The 20,555-nt window shown below is 38.2% G+C and overlaps 1 long non-coding RNA gene across 2 annotated transcripts in view; it reads right to left on the bottom strand.

Moving 5' to 3' along the window:
* Positions 1-7,036, bottom strand: part of LOC147350150 (uncharacterized) — a 45,402-nt gene extending 38,366 nt beyond the window's left edge. For both annotated transcript variants that reach the window (XR_015149187.1, XR_015149188.1), the window contains exons 1-2: positions 5,785-7,036; positions 943-1,002 (exon numbers count right to left, since the gene is read on the bottom strand). This is a non-coding gene — a long non-coding RNA (uncharacterized LOC147350150). The remainder of the gene's footprint in view (positions 1-942; positions 1,003-5,784) is intronic.
* Positions 7,037-20,555: the final 13,519 nt, after the last annotated feature.

Genomic DNA, 20,555 nt, shown 5'->3' with positions numbered 1-20,555 from the left:
CCTTTCAATCCATTCTGAGCTTCTATTAATATGCTTGTCTCCCTGCTTTCCTAGTAGATCTTCAGACTCAATGGTGTTTCGAGCTTAGTTATACTCCTGCACCCAAAAGAAACAAAAATATAATCCAAACATGATATACAAAGTGACTTTCACCTGTTTGCTATTGTCAGTGTATTAGTGAATGTCCAATTTTCATTAATATAATACATCAGACATAAATGCAACCAATAAAAGTCTATTTCAAAACAGAATCTTCAGAGTGAAATAAATGTAAAGCTCTTGCTATATACTGAGTAAAACTGAGGTTCAAAAAAACCTGTGTGGTACTGTATATCCACACATCAGCAGTATACAATGAAATCTCAATCTTCATTCAAATACAAAAAACTACTTTTTATATATGTCATTATCATAAGAAATATAATGTCTCATTGTACCTCTGCTGCTGCTAAGTCGCTTCAGTCGTGTCTGACTCTGTGCGACCCCATAGACGGCCTCCCACAAGACTCCCCCGTCCCTGGGATTCTCCAGGCAAGAACACTGGAGTGGGTTGCCATTGCCTTCTCCCATTGTACCTCACGTTAGCTAATTTCTTCTCATCACAGAAGTTAAAAATACATGCACTTATATTTAAAATAATGAGAAAAATAATAACATATTTACTAGTCTGATTTTATTATTAAATAATACCTGCATTTGGGTGTATACATTTCTGGACTTTATTCATACATATAGTTCTTATTTGTTTTCCTTTATAATAATATTGCTATGGCATTACAAACATTATTAAATAACATGAATTTCATTTCTACTTAGCAATTTTATTCTTTTTCTATTCCAGTGTTCGTTAATTGGACTAGTTAATGCAAACATAGCATTGAATTAATTTTTATAGTATATTTTTATTGTCCCTGTTAAGCATTTAGGGAGTTTTCAACTTACTGTTTAGATGTCACCATGATGATCATTCTTAAAGTAATTTTGTTTATGGTCCAATGTACTCTAAGGAAAAAAATATATATTAAATACAATTGAAAATTTTAATAGACATGCATATTTATAAAGAAATGCAAATTGCTCTTAGGGAAAAAAAATTGTAACTATTTAATCTCCCACCATAATCCAAGCATTCAATTTTTATTTCTACTATAACAGTGGCAAATAGATGATTTTTATAAGTTCTAGTTTTGTATTAAAACTATATGTTTTATACTGGCTGGGTATTTTTTCATTTAATATGTGAGGTAGAACTTTTTAAAAAGTTAATAATAATCTAATCTCTTCAGTTTATTTTCTGTTGCTACAATATGTTGTCTGTTGTTCTACTTTTGTTCACCCACTTGCTGTTGAAGACTTTTAATTTGTTTGCTTACATTCTTTAGATGCTAAGAACATTAATAATTTTTCCATTAATATTATTTTGTTACATATACTTACAGATTATAATTTTCTATTTAATTGCTTTTGTACTTGAAACATTGTGGCTCAGCTGGTAAAGAATCTGACTACAATGCGGTAGACCTGGGTTAGATCCCTGGGTTGGGAACATCCCCTGTAGTAGGGAAAGGCTACCCAATCTAGTATTCTGGCCTGGAGAATTCCACAGACTGTATAGTCCGTGGGGTCGCAAAGAGTCAGACACAACTGAGAAGGTTTCACAGTCACAGTCACCTGAAACATAATTTTAAAAACTGAGGTAGCCAAATCTAGTTTTAAATATGTATATGCATAGATGAATAAAATATGCAATTATATATTTACATTTGCATATGCACTTATAATTATATAATTTATAAAGATATATATTTAAACAAATTTATATCTGAATTAGTTTATATAGAAAGTTCATAAATATTTAACTGTCAGTTAAATATTTGCTGTATATTTTTATATTTCAAGTTTATTGAACCGATGAAGGTTGATATCACTAGTGAAAATCATATTGATACAATTAATTGCCAATATATTTTGATAAGAGGGAAACTTGGCTACTGTTGCATTCTTCATGAAAGACTATAAACTCAGTGCAACCATGAGGAAATCAGAAAGACTCAAATTAAGAGATATTCTAAATCAGTTGAGATCATGTAAAGCAAAAGAAGATTGTTACAGATCATAGGATACCAAGGAGGCATGATGATTGAATAAACTGGTGGCATTCTGAATAGAATCCTAGAAAGCAAAAAAACTTAGTGGAAAAACTGCAGAAATTCAAATGTCTCTAACTTACTTACGAATACTGTACCAGTGTTAATTTCTTGTTTTTGAAAAACCTACTATGATTATATAATATTAGGAATATTAAATGAAGGCTGTATGGAAACTCTTTGTATTTTCTTTGCATGTTTTCAGCAAATCTAAATTTTTTCCAAATATATTTATTCATAAATTATGATCATGTATCTATATAATGATATATCTAAAATTTACTTTGTTTTATTTGTAAGACAAATGCATGGCTTTTTCCTGCATGAGAATGGTTAATATTCTCAATGGCAAATATATTTCTATTGGTTTCTTAAAATTTTTATATACATTTTATAGTATTAATTTCAGCAAGCCTTTTTACTTATAAAAAATATACCTGCCTATTTTCTATTGCCCTCTCTTACCTCATGATTTCATGTCCCATTTTATCTCTCTGGACTTCCCTGGTGGCTCAGATGGTAAAGCATCTGTCTACAATGCGGGAGACCTGAGTTCAATCCCTGGGTTGGGAAGATTCCCTGGAGAAGGCAATGGCAACCCACTCCAGTACTCTTGCCTGGAAAATGCCATGGACGGAGGAGCTTGGTGCATGCTACTGTCCATGGGGTTGCAAAGAGTCGGGCACAACTGAGAGACTTCACTTTATCTCTCTGAGTATTTTCTTATTTGTAAAATACTTTCTTACTTAACATTTTATCCCTGATCAAAAGTATTTTTAGAAATACAATCATATATACTTTGAACTTGATTCTTGTCCTTAATCTGTCATACTTTATTCATTCAACTTCGATTTTGTATGTGTTGTTTACTCATCTTTGTATTGTGACTATAAAATCAAGGCTCAAATTGAAATTTTCCTCTTTTGCATCTTATATGAGGACAGAGGAATGCATATTTTTCCTAGGTGAATTTTGAGGTGCTAATTTTCAACTTTTCATGGTAGTCACCTGCTCTTCTGAACTTGAACTCTCTTTTCTCACTGGAAGTTTCCCTGACTAATACATTTAATTGCACATCTGTGCTGTATCCTTGATCATGTTGAACTTCTCCATGTCCTAGAATTAACCCTGTGTTACTTCCTTTGCATACGAGACAGGTTAATTTCCATAATAAAGTAAACGTAGTGAGAAAGTCTCATGCCACAGGAATTATGAATTCAATGTTATAGTCTGTTTTAGAAATAGATTAGTTTATAGGTGAGGCACATCAGTATTGAGCTTTGGGGGTTTCAGAGAAATTTTCTCTCAAATTGATGATTATTTTTTTCTATTTTTGTAGTCAATGCAATAAATAAGTCTAGAATTTAGAACTAAAGAATGCATGTGAAGCAAAATCTTAAGGTTTTGGAAAATATATTTGTTTACATTCCTCGTTTAGGTACCACTGAAATTGCTTTAGTGTAGGGTGCTGCTGCTGCTAAGTCACTTCAGCCGTGTCTGACTCTGTGCGAACCCACAGACAGCAGCCCACTAGGCTCCCCCGTCCCTGGGATCCTCCAGGCAAGAACACTGGACTAGGTTGCCATTTCCTTCTCCAATGCATGAAAGTGAAAAGTTAAAGTGAAGTCACTCAGTCGTGTCGGATTCCTAGCGACCCCATGGACTGCAGCCTATCAGGCTCCTCGGTCCATGGGATTTTTCAGGCAAGAGTACTGGAGTGGGTTGCCATTGCCTTCTCCTTAGTGTAAGGTAAGTCACTTCAGTCATGTCCGACTCTTAGCGACCCCATGGACTGCAGTCTACCAGGCTCCTCCATCCATGGGATTCTCCAGGCAAGAGTGCTGGAGTGGAGTGCCATTGCCTTCTCCATCTCCTTAGTGTAGGGTAGGTAATGGAAAAAATGTAGTCCAAGAACATACTTAAAAATCTTTCTCACTGATGTTGGTTATTTCAGTCTCTTCCTTTTCCAACAACCGATTTCTAGATCTTGGTATATGTTCTCATTCTTCTATGCAATTAAAGGGACAGCCACATTTTATCTCTTTGTTATAGCTTCATAAGCAATTAAGAAGGAAATGGCAACCCCCTCCAGTACTCTTGCTTGGAGAATCCACGGACAGAGCAGCCTGTCGGTGAGCTACGGTCCATGGGGTGGCAAAGAGTTGCATACGACTGAGCGACTAACACACACATAAGAAATTAAAGGAAAACTTTTAGCAGGTTTTTCAGGCACTGTAGGTGACTGTTCAAGCTCATCATTTTACATTTTGTATCTTAATAGAATTTGTTTCATTAAATCCTTGTTCTTTACATCAGATGACAGTAGCTACATTATATTCATGGGACAAAAATATTTATATTTTGTCTACATAATTTCATCTTTTTTAAGAATCAAATGTAATTGGCACGGAAATAAACTTTATTCAGCAAAACTTAGCTAGCAAATAAAGCATGGCTAAGACACCTTCTTGAAAACTTCAGAGAAATTGTCCAATCCTAAATTGATAAAGATGTTTTATTTTACTTAGTGGTCCTTTCTGTATTATGTTAGTATTTGATTTAAGTTATTTAAAGAATATAGAGTTTATAACAAATATAACTGACTTTTAGGGTAATTGGGAAAAAATCTTGTAATTAAATAATAAAGTATCCTGCTAGAATAAGGGAAGAATCTGCTCTATAAATCATGGTAATTTGAACAGTGAATACTGTACTTAAATTGGAGAAGTAAATGAGCTTTAAAGGGCAGAAGGAAAACTACTAGCCACTTCTCAATCAAAATGTAAACATGCAGAAGACTCTGTGCTTGCTTTAAAAATATTTAACTGTTAAATTTGTTTCTTAAAATCTTTAAAATTATTGTTGCTGCTCTCCTTAACAAGCACACATAAATACAACTAAAACTTCGTGAAATATGTCCTATGATATCATATTGAAGATAAGTTAAAATTAGGAATAGCCTAGTTACCACCTTCTAATTCAGACCAAGTCCACAGAACCTGACAGTTTCAGGTTAATTATTGCTGCAAAACTATTCCTGCTAGATAATGCAGAGAAAGCATTACATTAATTCTTGCCTTTACTGTTCAGTTTTGCACAAAATCTAATTTGCTTTATTATAAATAGTTTCATTGGTTTTACATATTTTGAAAGCCCAGACTCCTTTATATAATGATCATATGTTAAATTAATATTTTAATACTTTCATTTTAACAGGGGTCAATGCTGAACATAATTAATGTGTATATGGAAATTTTAGGCTTCAGTGGCACTCAGAAGAGATATGGTCAGTATACATGCAAAAAGAAAATAAAATCCTGTCATGAGAGCTTATTAGATGTATCTATTCACACTTCATAACGCTTTCACTTAGACAAGTATATTCCAATAGAAATAAACTGCTCTGCTTTTGGAAGAGCCCTCCTGTCTCACTTATGATATATTATAAATTGAGACAATCTGATTTTCACCTCTTAAGATACAGCTGTGTTATACAGCCTATATAGAATGGATGTGAAATCTGTCACCTCTAATAATGGGGGTCTTCTCTTTTTCCCTTGCCGCCAAACAAGAGGAACTTTCAGACTCCCAGCCCACTGAGAGCTAAATGCACAAGGGATTCCCATGAGGTACTCACCAGATCACTGGGGCAGCTGGTAGTCTGTGCTGTTGCTGGGAGAAGAGCCTGAAGAACCTCCAACGATGAAGAAACACCCAACGTTTGCCTCTAGAGGGTGGAAGTCGGTGTTTCCTCTTCTCACTAGCAGCTCAGAATCTGGTTAAGTGGCTCAAAGGGCCTCAAGCTCACTTCAGAAATTCAGGTCCAGCATCTTCAACCAGTTTTATCAGCTAATCCTCACTACCTGGGCCTTTCTGGGTCTCAGCTCAGGCTGCATGCAGCAACAGCGGCTTCACAGGGCTGCTCAGCGTTCTTTACCAAACCGGAAGTGACAAGGCAAAATTTACTGTTAATCATGGAGGTCGGGAGCACAAAAAGCGCTGGTGCGTCGACTACTGCTTAGTTCAGGGATCAGGCGAGACAATGGGCAGAGTGTTGAGGCTTCCCTCTCATCCACAGGTCCCTGTCATCCAGGGCATCCTGCACCAAAGGAAGGACAGCCAAGGGCAGCAGGCAGATTCGAGTGAGTTTCAGTCTTCAACCCCCAACGATACACAGTACAGATGACCCTGTGGGCAATGCGGTGTGTGCAGAGTTGCTATTAATTCAACTACAGGCTGACGCCATTGTACCCCATCACAGTAAACTAAAACCAGATCTCGGCATCCTCAAACAAACCTCCCAAAGTCTCCTCCGTGTTCCTACAGGAGCCAGGGTGGGCCAAAATGTGTTAGCAATCCTTGGCAGTTAGGCTCCGAAAAGTGTCCTCCTGGTGTAACTCGTACTAATAAAACAATATCGAGTTCAGTTCTGAAAAGGTGTGAGCTCTCACTCTAGCATCCATAGTCTTCCAAACAGATCCTCAGCGGCTGCGTTTGAGGTTCTCCTCAGTCAGGCAAGGAGTTCTCGCGAGGCTTGTGCAGTTGCGCGGCTCAGAGGTCTGAGTGCCACCGCACATGGCCTACCATCACCATCTTGAATTGAGCATCTTGTGCAGCAACAGCAGCATCTGCAAATGGTACCCTGAGCTGAGGTGTCAGAGGAGGTTTTTTCCACAGAAGAAACTCTGGTCTGAGGTGCCAGATGTTAGGCTTCTGTACATGGCCCTCTGTGAACCAGACCAGATTAAGCACGGGGGGCGGGGGGGCGGGGGGGGGAAGGCTTTATGTTATTACCCAGATGATATTAATATGTATACTTCCTGGGAACTGTTAATATGTTTTGCTGGTGACACCATCACAAGGTCTTTTTAAATGAACATGAGTGTGCCTGCCAAGTTGCTTCACTTGTGTTTGATTCTTTGTGACCCCCGTGGACTGTAACCCCCCAGGCTCCTCTGTCCATGGGATTCTCCAGGCAAGAATACTGGAGTGAGTTGCCACACCCTTTACCAGGGGATCTTCCAAACCCAGATATGGAATCCTGTGGCTCCTGCGGCTCCTGCATTGCTGGCAGATTCTTTACCACTTTAGCCACCAGAAAAGCCGCCTTAATGTAAAGTATCATGTATGAAACGAGTTGCCAGTCCAGGTTCAATGCACGATACTGGATGCTTGGGGCTAGTGCACTGGGACGACCCAGAGGGATGGTATGGGGAGGGAGCGGGGAGGAGGGTTCAGGATGGGGAACACATGTATACCTGTGGCGGATTCATTTTGATATTTGGCAAAACTAATACAATTTTGTAAAGTTTAAAAATAAAATAAAATTGTAGTTGGAAAAAAAAATGTACATAGAGTAACAGAAATATACTTGAGATATCCAATGATTCCTCTGCCTGACTTATTTACTTTTAGAACTCTCTCATTCTCTACCTGAAGGCAGATAAGGTATTAACGTGAGCTATAATAAATAACAATTTTCATAAAGGAAGAAAAGGAGAAAGGAAAATGACTTTGGCTACTGCAAGGTTGTATTCCAAATAGTGCAGGCATAAGTCACAGAGTAAACATTTTCACTGGAGAATATGGACTGAAATAACATTAATAAACTTTTCTAACACTATTAAGTAATGTGTCTAAAGAATTAATTCTCATTAAAGATGTTTTCAACATTTCTAAAGAGGTTGTATGTTTCATGGGGACTGCAATAGATTGATGATGGATTCTCAAAGATGTCCCATGTCCAAAATCCTGGAACCTGTGAATATATTAATTTGCATGATAAAGAAGACAGTGTGGAAGTTATTAAACATTTTGAAATGGGGGTTATTCTGGATTATCCTGGTGGCCTAATGAATCACAGAGGTCCTACAAGAGGCAGACTAAAGATAAGACGTGGGGAAGAAAATTAAAAAAAAAAAAAAATAGAAATACAATGAGGTGGCAATAAGACCAGAGGTTGGAGTGGAGCAGGATAAGCCAAGGGATGCAGGCAGCCTGTGAAAGCTGGAAGAGGCAAGGGAATGGACTGATCACTAAGCTTTCAGAAGGATCCAGGTCCTCCCATTATATTGATTTTTGAATTCTGACCTCCAGAATTAGAATATATTTGTTTTGGACTTCCCTGGTGGCTTAGATAGTAAAGAATCCATCTGCAATATAGGATTCCAGGGTTCAATCCCTGAGTCAGGGAAGAAACCCTGGAGAAAGGAATGGCTACCCATTCCAGTATTCTTGCCTGGAGAATTCCATGGATAGAGGAGCCTTGTGGGTTGTAGTCTATGGAGTTGAAAGAGCTGGACACAATTGAAGCAACTAGCACACACATCGGAGAAGGCAATGGCACCACACTCCAGTACTCTTGCCTGGAAAATCCCATGGATGGAAGGGCCTGGTAGGCTGCAGTCCATGGGGTCACTAAGAGTCAGACACGACTGAGTGACTTCACTTTCACTTTTCACTTTCATGCACTGGATAAGGAAATGGCAACCCACTCCAGTATTCTTGCCTGAAGGACCCCAAGGATGGGGGAGCTTGGTGGGCTGCCACCTATGGGGTCACACAGAGTCTGACACGACTGAAGCGACTTAGCAGCAGCAGCAGCAGCACACACATACAGACATAGACTACCAATTGGGCAAAGCTCTATGTTACCCAAACATCCTACAGTAGGAGGAAGCTACGAAAGCTTCAGTCTTATACTACCACTATATTTGATCCTCAATCTTCAAAGTTTCCAATAAGGTAAATACTTGTTTCTCATTGAAAACATCAAAAGGAGGGAAAGTAATCCAAATAGACATCTCTGTGCTATAAGGTCATCCAGTGTTCAGATTCATTTTTTTTTTTTTCATATTCTGGCATTGCCTTGTGAGGCTTGAATTTTATGACCTTTTGCTCATTTACATAGCTGGCAATTGATGCAGACTATTCTCTGAGAACTTGGCTATGGATATTGAAAAGAGCATCAATGTATGGTCTCTCCATATGTCTTGCACTCCCTTACAGTATAGTGTCTACATTCCAAAGTTGAACATTCAGAAACAGAAGCCAAATAGAAACAATTTCTTTCTTTCTTCCTTTTTTTATGAACTGGACTCAGAATTCCTAGGCCATCACTTTTATCATACACCATTTGTCAGGATAATCAGAAGTCTCAAACAAAATTGACAAGGTGACAACATAGAATCCAATAAACTTTGAGGATGCCTGATTGTAAGAATATGAGGGATGGGACATATATCTATGTGACATGTATAAAAGATACAATCCAACAGGTTCACCGTGAGGGGAAGAAAAGATATTAAAGAGCAAGCAGCATTTCCCCTGAATATGTGATGTAGAGGTTGCATATATCACTTCTCTGCATATCCCTTTGTCTAAAGTTTAATAAAGTACTTGTTTCTAGATGACATATGCCAGTTTAAATTCTAATGGAGGGGCAGTTATGACAAGGTTGGTGCACAGTAATTGCAGTTTTTGCATTGCTGAAATTTGCTATTTGATATTGGAATACATTCTTAAATAAATGGGGTTATGTTATACATCATTTTCATGCACATTACTCACTTTTTGCTTTTGTTATTGTTGTTGTTAATGACATTACTTGATGCTTATTTTATATTTATTTTAGACTACAGAAATCATGTTAGACAAAAAGCAAGTTTGAATGATTTTCTTTTTTTTTTTTTAAATAAAAGGTAGTTTAAATTTTATTTATTTTAAAATTTCTTTTTTTAATTAATTAATTTATTTTATTTTATTATTTTTTTTTCCTTTGGAGGCAGATTTTTTTTTTCTCTAATTTTATTTTATTTTTAAACTTTACATAATTGTATTAGTTTTGCCAAATATCAAAATGAATCCGCCACAGGTATACATGTGTTCCCCATCCCGAACCCTCCTCCCTCCTCCCTCCCCATACCATCCCTCTGGGCCGTCCCAGTGCACCAGCCCCACGCATCCAGCATCATGCATCGAACCTGGACTGGCAACTCGTTTCCTACATGATATTTTACATGTTTCATTGCCATTCTCCCAAATCTTCCCACCCTCTCCCTCTCCCACAGAGTCCATAAGACTAATGAATGATTTTCTTATTGAGTTCAAAATGGTTCCTCAAGCAACAAAAATAACTTGCAAAATCAATGAAGCATTTGGCTCAGAAACTGCTAAAGAATGTTCAGTGCAGCGATAAGAAGTTTTTCAAAGGAGGTTAGAGTCTTGAAGATGAGAAGTGCAGTGGTCAACCATTGGAAGTTGACAATGACCAATGGAGAACAATCCTCAAAGCTGATCTTCTTACAACTACAGGAGAAGTTGCTGAAGAACTCAACAATGATCATTCTATGGTCATCCAGCATTTGATGCTTCAAGTTGGAAAGGTGAAAAAGCTCAATAAGTGGATGCCTCATGAAAGTGAAAGTCGTTTCTGACTCTCTGCAACCCCATGGACTGTAGCCTACCAGGTTTCTCCATCCATAAGATTTTCCAGGCAAGAGTACTGGAATAGGTTGCCATTTCCTTCTCCAGGGGATCTTCCTAATCCAGGGATCAAACCCAGGTCTCTTGCATTGCAGGCATACACTTTACCCTCTGAGCCACCAGGGAAGCCCGCCAGGGATGCCTCATGACCTGACTGCAAATAAAAAAGAAAAATCATAATTTTGATATGTCATATTATTTTATTCTATGCAACAATAAAGAACCATTTCTCGAGCACATTGTGACATGTAACAAAAAGTAGATTGTACATCACAACAGGCAATGACTAGCTCAGTAGTTGCACTGAGAAGAAGCCCCAAAGCACTTTCCAAATCCAAACCTGCACCAAAAAAAGGTCACAGTCACTGTTCCGTGGTCTACTGCCCATCTGATCCACTATAGCTTTCTGAATCCCTATGAAACTGTTATATCTAAGAAGTATGTTCAGCAAGTCAATGAGATGCACCAAAAACTGCAATGCCTGGAGCCAGCATTGGTCAACAGAAAGGGCCCAATTCTCCTCCAGAAGAATGCTTGACTGCACATAGAACAATGGACACTTCAAAAGTTGAAAGAATTGGGCTAAGAAGTTTGGCCTCATCTGCTATATTCACTTGACCTCTCACGAAGTGACTACCACTACTTCAAAGCATCTTGACAAATTTTTGCAGGGAAATGTTTCCACAACTAACAGGAAGCAGCACATGCTTTCAAGACCTCTTCAAATCCCAAAGCATGGACTTTTATGCTATGGGGAAAACAAACTTACTTCTCATTAGCAAAAATATGTTAATTTTAATGGTTCTTATTTTGATGAATAAAGATATGTTTGAGTCTAGGTATGCTGCTACTGCTGCTGCTGCTAAGTCGCTTCAGTCGTGTCCGACTCTGTGCGACCCCAGAGACTGCAGCCCAGCAGGCTCCCCTGTCCCTGGGATTCTCCAGGCAAGAATACTGGAGTGGGTTGCCATTTCCTTCTCCAATGTATGAAAGTGAAAAGTGAAAGTGAAGTCACTCAGTCGTGTCCAACTCCTAGCGACCCCAGGGACTGCAGCCCACCAGGCCCCTCCGTCCATGGGATTTTCCAGGCAAGAGTACTGGAGTGGGGTGCCATTGACTTCTCCGGAGTCTAGGGATAAGTATTTAAAATTCATGGTCTGAAACCACAGATATGCGTGGACCAACCTAATACTAAGAGGAAAAGAGAACAGTCTGTGTCACAATCTTCCACCAGAGTATTGATGCCTATCTTTTTTTTTTTTTCCCTAAATGCATCACCCCTTCTACAAGGATGAAAATTCATTGGAAAGACTAATGCTGAAGCTCCAATACTTTGGCCACCTAATGTGAAGAACCAACACATTGGAAAAGCCCCTGATGCTGGGAAAGATTGAAGGCAAAAGGAGAAGGGAGTGACAGAGGATGAGGTGGTTAGATAGCATCATAGACTCAATGGACATGAACTTAAGCAAACTCCAGGAGACGGTGGAGGACAGAGGAGTGCAGCAGTCTATGGGGTCTCAAAGAGTCGGACATGACTTAGTAACTGAATAGCAACCTTTGCAAGGAAATCAACTGAGGATGTTATTCATTATCAGTTCAGTTCAGTTGCTCAGTCGTTTCCGACTCTTTGTGACCCCATGAATCACAGCACGCCAGGCCCTGTCCATCACCACCTCCCGGAATTTGAGTGAACTCATGTCCATCAAGTCGGCAATGCCATCCAGCCATCTCATCCTCCATTGTCCCCTTTTTCTCCTGCCCCCAATCCCTCCCAGCATCAGAGTCTTTTCCAATGAGTTAACTCTTTGCATCATGTGGCCAAAGTATTGGAGTGTCAGCTTTACCATTTGTCCTTCCAATGAACACCTTTAGAATGGACTGGTTGGATCTCCTTGCAGTCCAAGGGACTCTAAAGAGTCAGATCAAATACTAGGATATTTGGGAGAAGTCCTCACCACAAGATAAATTATCTGCTTATCATTCACACCAAATATATAACTTACTTGGAGTAAGAATATTGCAATTATAATATATATATTTTTCCATTTAGAAAAGTAAAGAATGATCAGGCAGGCAGTCCCTTGTCAGAGCAAAGCTATTTTGCTGGAAAAGAACTGCAAAGACTCTTTGCCCAGCACTAAAGTAAGTTTCTTGCTTAGAAGTCATTTCTGCTTATTGGAAAAAATTTATCTCCTTTGTGGCCCCTGGCTTTCTCTTTGAAAAAAATGTATTCTTATTGTATATCGTCCCTAGTCATATCTGCATGGATATTAAAGAGATTGCTTTTCTCAGGAGCACAGCCAATGTTTATAGCCTGCTTCTGTTCCCATTGATTTGGGAGCTAGAAAATTTTTGAAGGCTGAATATATGACTTTCTTAGTGAAACAATTCCTTAAAAAAAAAAAAAAAAAAAACACCTCAGTGAGCTTCTGGTACAGTTGTTCCAGTTATTTCCATGTGCTTGAAACCACCTCCAAGGTTCTTTCTGGAGATAATTATTAAACCTGCTCTCATGGAATGGTTCTCTTCTTCAGTCAGTGAGTAGCATGTGCTATCATTTTAATGATGGCTCTATTGAAAACATAAAACCATATAAAACAATAGGCTTATTTGGAAAGCAACACCCTTAATCTGCTCATTGGCACAAATCATCTACAGATTCATTTGTTGTGCTGAGAATTCTTAACAGGCCCTGGTAGAAAGGGTCTATGCAACAGGGTTATTTCCTACTGCTAGGATGATAAAAACAATCAGAGCCTTCATTTCAAAATTCCTTCTATTCCCTTCAATCTCTGCTTGAAAATTGTCTGGTTCTTGCTTGAGCTCATTAATTCTTGAAATAAGCTGGCTAAATGCAGCAATAAACAGCTAACTCATGGCAACATTCTGACTCTTTCCAATAGCTTCTCTTAGACTTGCAGGCTCCTTAGGCAAGTGGTGTGCTCTTCCAGTTACCAGAGGTGACATTTTCAATAAAGGCACTACCTTCACTCTGACTGCAGTGTAACACCCACACTTTTTGTTGTTGTTGTTGTTAGGCTTTTGTGGCAGGCAGCAAGCCTTCCAATACACAAGTTTTTATTGGCTAGAGTAAAGAATAATTTGTTAAAGAAATAAATCTCATCATTTTTGTGTCTAAACACGTGTATTGTAGGTCCAGGAATTCAATGTTCCATGAAACAGTACAGGCAGCCAGCAAATTGGCTTTGCTATCTATACCACGGTTGGTCCTAAAGAAAATCAGCCCTGAATATTCATCAGGAAGTGAGAAGGACTGATGCTAAAGATGAAGCTTCAACATTTGGCCACCTGATGCAAAGAGTCGACTCATTCGAAAAGCCCCTGATACTGGGAAAGAGTGAAGGCAGAAGGAGAAGACAGTGACAGAGGATGAGATGGCTGGATGGCATCACAAATTCATTGGACATGAACTTGGCAAACTCTGGGAGGTGGTGAGAGACAGAGAGGCCTGGTATGCTTTAGTCCATGGAGTCACAAAAAGTTGGACATGATTTGGTGACTGAACAACAATAATCCATATCACAAAGTTATAAATGTTCTGGTCATTACTGTTTTCATTTGGGAGCAAGGTAAAGAAAGAGTGAGTTATTGCCAGTCATATTTAAGATGTGTTTGATGCTGTGTCTCTTTAGTAAGAATTTAGGCAGTAGGCACACCTAGCTACAAGGGAAGCTGAGAAGTTCAATCTCAAGCTTGATAGCCATGAACCTAAGCCATAAACATAACTGATTTGAATGAGAGCCAGTAGGCTCCTACTGATGTGAATGCAAATATTATATTTAACCTTTGCCATTTAACAGTATCACATTAACTGTCTGATAATATTTAATAAGAAGTTCTTGAAAAGGGCACTAAATAATCATTGTTTCTCTTTTATTTGGAATATAATAATAGTTGATTTTTCCACTATTGTTGTTTTTGTTTAGTCACAATTCATTTTCAACTCTTGAAACCCCATGGACTGTAGCCTGTCAGTCTCTTCTGTACATGGGATTTACCAAGCAAGAACCCACCTGCCGATGCAGGGGATGTAAGAGACATGGATTAAATCCTTGGGTCAGGAAGATCCCTGGAGGGAGGGCATGGCAACCCACTCTGGTATTCTTGCCTAGAGAATCCCATGGAAAGAGGAGCCTGGTGGGCTTCAGTCCATAGGGTCATACAGAGTCATACAGGACTGAAGCAACTTAGCACAATTTGGATTACAGACTACTGACAGACAACTTTTGTTATCGGAGTTACATTTTTTTTATCTCTGTTTACAAATTATTTCCAAACAATATTATAAACCTTGTATACCCTTTTGCTGAAGGAATTAAAGAGTATCCAAAACACACCAATATTCTTGTATATTGAATTTATTTTCCCTAAAGCTATAGGTTTTTGCCAAATAGCCTACTTATCAAATGTTTTTGCAGTGACAGGAAATGATCAGCATCTTTCTAGCCTGCAGTTTTTCCCATACTGCTGGGAGTAGCCAGATGATACAAATTGTACAATGAAGAGGATGTAAAAGTCTCCTAGTTTTGCTTTTCTGATAACAACCTGACTCACAATCTATTTTGTCCCATTTATAGCTTTTCCACCTGCAATAACATCTTGACACGTGGATCTATACCAGTCTCATGTTGATCATTAGCCAGGGTAGATGAAGAGGAAAGTCAGCCTACTGAGAATCAGAGAATGAAAAGACAGAAAGAACAGGGCCCATGGTATGATCCCTGAGAATGTACACAAAGCATGCTTTCTCTCTATGGACTCTCCTTATTATGTAAGGTAAATTTCTTTTAAATTTAGGTGCAGTTACTTTATTTTTAGTAGATCATTCCTAATACAATATGGCTGTAGTGTGTTCTATGTAAACCTTCCAGAACTGGTGAACATTAGCCTACAATGGTCTGTTGCCTGTGATTTTATCTAAATTAATCATGTATCCTAATAACTGCTCTTTGTTTCATTCCTTCTGCATGAATGTGGGCTGGCCCTGTGTTAACTAAGAGAATCTGGTGGAGATGGCATTGTGTCAGTCCCTGGCCTAAGCTTTAAGAAGGCCTGGCAGGTTCTATGTTTGCATTTTGGAAATCAGAACTATCATGTAAGGGATCCTCCAACCCTGAAAGAAGATCCCCAGGGAACAATCAATTAGAGCACTCATGTGGAAAGGGAGACCATCTGAGATGACATGGGAAAGGAAAGCCTAATCTCTGGCAACTGGTAAGAGACATGCAGACAAACAAGTGACCACTGGCAAGACAAGAAGGATATATGCCCAGATGGGCCCAAGCAGTATTGAACTATTGTGAAAAATTATAAAATGGTCATTAAGTCAGCAAATTTTGAATAGTGAATTTTGGTACAAGAGATTATCATAATAGAAATTGACACTGAGGGAGATGCTTCTGTAACAGATACCTGAAATTAAGTGGCATTCATTTTGAAACTGGGTAGCAGGCAAAGATCTGAAGGAAAACTGCTAATAAATTCTGAAAGGACAATGAGAAAATTTCTATCACAAAACTTAATTAAGTAGACCTGAGTTAAGTGCAGAATAATCAGCAAAACTCTTGAATGCATTAAAGTGGAAGATAGAAAGTCCTCACATTGAGCTAGCGGATATGGCTATGAAATTTCCAGACAGGATATTGAAAGTGCTGGTTGGCTCCTGTTAACTGCCTAGAATAAAATAGTGAAGGGGTAAGATGAGCTATAGAAGGGATTGTTCATGTTTAAATCATAATTTAGAGGAAATATGAAGAAGTCAGTGGTTACTGAGCTCAAAACTATTTCTCACCCCCAGTTTCTCTCTCGGCAAAAATCTCCAGGTAAGAAATATTATTAAAATAAATACTAAATGTGTGGTCTTGCCATTAAAAATAGCCTTAAGTCAGGGTGTGGTTCTTAGAGTTTTTAGTGATATTCAAAAAATGTCAACTGGATACCTAATTCTCAAGGAGGAAAACATGACTTTTGGAAAATCTTATATATATTCATTTAGTCCCTAAGATAATTTATTCCAAGAATAATAGTTATTCTAAGAATCCTGATAGCATTATACCTCAGCACCCTAATTCTCAGTCTAAAGTAGAAGGGTGTGACTCAAAAAGAGATGTTGTGTGGTGTTGCCTTTGTATAATGGAGTGGATTATGAGACCTGAGAGATACACAGTTTTGTGAAAGAATTTTATAAACTTAAGAGAAAGACAGTAACAAGAGACCAATATACTCAAATTTCTCAGGCAGGGAACAGGCTAAAAAGACACTGAGATGAAAAAGAAAAACTCTTCTTATGGAAAATGAAAGATGACTCAGAGAATTCTCGGGAAACATGAAGCAGAACTGGAACCTCATCAAACAATTGTCATCATGTAACTGATTGTTGTTGTTCAATTGCTAAGTCGTGTCTAACTATTTGTGACCTCATGGACTAAAGCACACCAGGTTTCCCTGTTCTATACCATTGCCTGGAGTTTGCTCAAACACATGTCCATTAAGTTGGTGATGCCATCCAATGATCTCATCCTCTGCCATCCCCTTCTCCTCCTGCCTTCAATCTTTCCCAGCATCAAGGTCTTTTCTAGTAAGTCAGCTCTTTACATCAGGTGGCCAAAGTATTGGAGCTTCAGCTTCAACATCAGTCCTTCCAGTGAATATTCAGGGTTGATTTCCTTTAGGATTGACTGGTTTGATCTCCTTGAGGTGTAAGCAACTCTCAAGACTCTTCTCCAATACCACAATTTGAAAACATCAAATCTTCAGCGCTCAGCCTTCTTTATGTTCCAATACTCACATTCATACATCACTACTGGAAAAACCATAGCTTGACTAGACGGACCTTTGTCAGCAAAGTGATGTCTTTGCTTTTTAATATGCTGTCTAGGTTTGTCATAGCTTTTCTTCCAAGGAGCAAGCATCTTTTAATTTCATGGCTGCAGTTACTGTCCACACTGATTTTGGAGCCCCCAAAAATAAAGTCTGTCACTGTTTCCATTGTTTCCCCATCTATTTGCCATGAAGTGATGGGACCAGATGCCATGATCTTAACTTTTTGAATGTTTAACTTTAAGCCAGCTTTTTCACTGTCCTCTTTCACTTTCATCAAGTGGCTCTTCAGTTCCTTTTCACTTTCTCCCACTAGGGTGGTATCATCTGCATATCTGAGGTTGTTGATATTTCTACCAGCAGTCTTGATTCCAGCTTGTAATTTATCCAGCTTGTAATTCACCATTTTGCATGATGTACTCTGCATATAAGTCATGCCACATCTTGGCAAGTCATGTTTGGCGACATTTGGCATGACTTGCCATGTATCTGATTAGATTTCAGAATTACAAGGTACCATTTCCTGCTCTGTGCCTTTTACAATCTCTCTTTGTAAAAATTGTCTGTTTTTGTTTTCCTGTCCTAATCTCAACATTGCATACTGGATGTGTGTGTGTGTGTAAGTTAACTTGTCTACCTAGTTTAAAGGAATTCAGATAAAGTGCTCTGACAGCTGAAGATCCTTATACACAACTGGACCTCACTATATTCCAAATCTCAAGCCTGACACCCTGATTCTGTGATACAAAGAGACATCTGCTGTTCTGGGAGTTGAGAAAGTGAGTGTATTTTAATGTGGGGATAAATGTGAATCCCTCAGAGACAAATGATGTACCACAATTATCTGTTAAATGATGATTCCCAAGGAACTATGCTCTCAGTATTAGATTCTTGTATAGTCTCCTTCTGAAACGGGGGTGGGCCTGAGGGTTACTTATAGGAATAGCAGGTGGCAAAAATGATATCAAGCCAAATCTCTTAGAAGGCCTAGACATTACTGGATTTGGGCTCCTGGAAAATATAACCACATAAGCTTTTTTTTTTTTTCCCAGCAGGCAGAAGAGATACAATGCTTGGGGCAAAGGACTGAGAGAGGAAAATGAGAGAAAGATCATTCAGTGAGACTCCAGCTAATCCTCCAGCTTTCACGACTAGTAGATTCTTTCAGGTGAGTATAGCACAGGTTGTAGGATCTGTGAAATAAACCATTCTTTTTTAATAATAATGAAAATATAACACTCAATAATCAACTTTTCAGCCATTAGTTTGTTTATTCATTATGCAGCAGTAGATAATCATGATATCTTTCTCCTATGATCCTTTTATTTCTTAATCTTAGACATGATACCCAGTGTTACTGCAGACTTATGGTCACTAAACGGCAGCAGGAATGAGGATAAAAATCACATAAGAATCAGAGAAGGAAAAGGGAGAGAAAACCTGGTTATGTGCTTTTATCATGGAGATCCTAAACCAGTTCTGCACTGTCTTTTTCTGGACTTCTCTTATTATATGAGAGAAACCCCTTTTCCTGGAAGCCACGTTAAATCAATTTGTAGTAGATCACATTCTTTCCTAATAAAATGTGCCTATGCTATGCTGTGATATGGGGCTTATCATATGAGTTACTCTGGTAACTCAGCTGATAAAGAATCCACCTGCAATGCAGAAGACCCTGGTTCGATTCTTTGGTTGGGAAGATCCCCTGGAGACTGGATAGACTACCCACCACAATACTCATGGGCTTTGCTGGTGGCTCAGATGTTAAAGAATCCACCTGCAATGTGGGAGACATGGGTTTGATCCCTGAGTTGGGAAGATTCCCTGAAAGAAGGCATGGCAACCCACTCCAGTATTCTTTCCTGGAGAATCCCCACGGGCAGAGGAGCCTGGTGAGCTACAGTCCTGGTGAGCTACAGTCCATGGTGTTGCAGAGTCAAACACTGAGTAAATATGACTGAGCACACACAGCATATGCTATGTTATATTATAGTCCCTGCTTTTGGTGAGGATTATATTATATGACTATGAATATAAGCCACATAACATGTACTTCAAAAACATAGATTCTGGGAACAAGACACTAAAATAACAATCATAACACTGGGTTCATGAATTATCTTTTGAAACGTGAACTCATGAAACAAAAGGGCATGAAAATGTCTTTTGTTCTCTAGGCAGATTTGATGAACAAGCAAACCAAAATATTATACTAGGACCTATATGGAACTATTAGCAGATTTGGGACTAGACATTCTTCTCTGTAAATAGAAATTAGCCAGAACAATATTGTTTCTCCTTTTGTTTCATTTATTTTTAACCTTCTATTGTTACTGTGCTGCACTTACCAGCAGTGTCTATCCAGCAGAATTTTAAAAGTTAATAAAGCAGTAACAAAAGAGTTCCAGCTAAATGTGAAAAAAAAAAAAATGAAAAGACAACCAGATTAACTAGGGAAAACTAAAAAATAAAACGTGTTTTCATAATATTGAATTTTTTCTCTATATTACAGCTTTGCTTAATAGCAGAAAATAAAATATTGTGAGCAAATATTCAATTTCAAGTATCTAGTGCATTAGAATACAACCCCAGCAGCAGTGGCTTATTATGTAGATAATATGGGCCACAGTATTTTATTTCTTAATTATGAAATATTTTGCTTGAGAGTAGATTTGATAAAATTTGTGAAGTCTAAAACAATTTATTAAAATCAGAGCATCCAAATCATGAAGATGTTAACACTCACCAGCTTCTGAGAAAATATTATCTCCATTAGAGTCACATTCATTAAAGGAATTTCTTTTGATTAGGCTTTGTCATCTTCAATGGAAATTTTCAGGGCCATTGAAAAATTTCACACATTATTTTCTGTGTCATTCTAAATTCTTTAGAGAGTGAATAAGGAAGCTGAATGGCTCTGTTAGACATTCTCAGTCATCTTTAAATGGGTCATAGTTTTAAATAGGATATGTCAAATTGGAACGATGTGAACAAAATTATATCTAAATTTCACTGTATCATCTGCCTAATGAATTCTTAGCAGGGGGTCAGTGTGTCATCAAATACTAATTGCAATTCATT

This window comes from Bos grunniens, chromosome 20, assembly GCF_055505025.1.
Source record: "Bos grunniens cultivar Pamir isolate PY7600 chromosome 20, Bosgru_T2T1.0, whole genome shotgun sequence".
In the NCBI taxonomy this organism is placed as follows: domain Eukaryota; kingdom Metazoa; phylum Chordata; class Mammalia; order Artiodactyla; family Bovidae; genus Bos; species Bos grunniens.
This window is presented reverse-complemented; position numbering and strand designations above follow the sequence as displayed.